The sequence below is a fragment of the Colobus angolensis genome, unplaced genomic scaffold (assembly GCF_000951035.1).
Source record: "Colobus angolensis palliatus isolate OR3802 unplaced genomic scaffold, Cang.pa_1.0 Scaffold19, whole genome shotgun sequence".
NCBI classification, from domain to species: domain Eukaryota; kingdom Metazoa; phylum Chordata; class Mammalia; order Primates; family Cercopithecidae; genus Colobus; species Colobus angolensis.
In genome coordinates, this window is record NW_012115043.1 from 230,008 (window position 1) to 231,932 (window position 1,925).

A 1,925-nucleotide genomic window follows, 5' to 3' on the forward strand; every position below is an offset into this window, starting at 1 on the left:
CTTTCATATACACTGGGACACCTGAAATGGGTTGAATCTCAGACATATCCTTGCTGTTAAAAACTTAATCATTATTCAAAGCTGAGTTCAAATCCCATCCTTTGCAGGGAAAAAAAAAAAAATCTATTGAACCACCTAGGCTAAAATGTTCACTTTGTTTTCTAAATTCTAGCTGTGTATGCCAGTGGTTTGAACAAACTCTATTTGAGCATAATGGTTTTTAACTTCAAAAAAATGATCACAGAACCTGCATAATAATTGTTCTTTTAGCATCTATGTATGTATGTATATGTATGTATTTTTCCTGCCTCACGTTTATTCATGCAAATAGCACAGGAGGGCACCAGCCCCAAGCAGACAGCAGCCCAGAGGTCACACCAATCCTTCTGTACTCATTCTGGCAGACACAGGCCTCTACTCGGGAGCCTTCGTGGGTGCCTGAGCACCTTTGGGACCCTGAGCTGGAGCCAGAACTGAGGCTGGAGCTGAACCCATGGTCTGAGCCTTGTTTTGAGCCTTGGCCTTTGGTCAGCAGAGCCTGAGACTCCTGGCAATGTGGGCATCAGCACACTTTCCAAGCTTGAGGTGGGCACTGCAGGCAGGTTGGTGGGGCTTGCAGATGACACCCTTTGTGATCTTGGGCTTAACCTCCTTGGGTTTTACAAGGGCCTCAATAGCCTTGGCTCTCGCACACATGGCCTTGGCATTGCTGGCCTGCATCTTCTTCAGGCCCTTCTTGCTGTGCTTCGAAACACATGTTCCTCAGGAACTTGAGGTCCACCCCCTTAAGAGATAGATTCATATGTTTGTGATCAGGGTTTCTTGATGCCACTTTTTTACCATTTGGGGGACTGGTTGTGTGTGGTATGGTTCGTGGAATTCGCCATGTCGGCATTATAACTCACAGCTTTAAAGCTCCTGGGACGGGAAGAGTAGCATCTGTCTTAAAAGCTTACAATGAACAAAGGATAGCATGAAATCCTAGGCTTTTATGAGACTATATATTTTGCCAATCACAACATATATTTGAAAAATAAGTACAATAGTCCCCCCCATTATCTGTGGCAGACACATTCCAGGACCCTTCATGGATGCCTGAAACCTTGGATAAACCCAATTGCCATCAGTTGAAACATGTTCTGTACATGTCTTTCACCCACAAAAATTAATGCCTTTTCCATCTTAACTAGGCACTTACCATACACTGTGGCAGTAACTTTTGCAGTTTGAGGTGTGACAACAAAACTAGTACAAACTCTTTATCATAGCTTTTTTCTTTTTTTTTCTTTCTTTATTTTTTTTTTTAGACAGAGTCTTGATCTGTCACCCAGGCTGGGGTAAGAGGCACAATCTGGGTTCACTGCAACCTCCACATCCTAGGTTCAAGCGATTCTCCTGCCTCTGCCTCCTGAGCAGCTGGGATTACAGGTGTGCACCACCACACCCAGCTAAATTTGTTTGTATTTTTAGTAGAGATAGGGTTTTGCCATTTTGGCCAGGCTAGTCTCGAACTCCTGGCCTCAAGTGATCCACCTGCTTTGGCCTCCCAAAGTGCTGGGATTACAGATGTGTGCCACCATTTCTGGCCTTTATCATAGATTTAAACAACCTCATCACGCGATATCTTTTCTTTCCTTATTAAGTGGAGAACTTTTATCTTTTCGCTCAAAGGAACACTTGATGGCTTCTCTGGCATACCCAAATCGCCAGCACCACTACTCTTTATGCTTTGGGGCCATTAAGTGCAGTAAGGCCTCACTTAACATCATCAGTAGGTTCTCCGAAACTAGGACTTTAGGCCGGGTGCCATGGCTTACGCCTGTAATCTCAGCACTTCGGGAGGACGAGGCGGGTGGATCACTTGAGGTCGGGAGTTCAAGACCAGCCTGGCCAACATGGAGAAACCCCTTCTCTACTAGAAATAC

At 44.9% G+C, this 1,925-nt stretch overlaps 1 pseudogene; it reads right to left on the reverse strand.

The window, feature by feature from the left end:
• Nucleotides 1-414: 414 nt before the first annotated feature.
• On the reverse strand, nt 415-887 carry LOC105510498 (annotated as a pseudogene).
• Between the last annotated feature and the right edge of the window lie 1,038 nt (nt 888-1,925).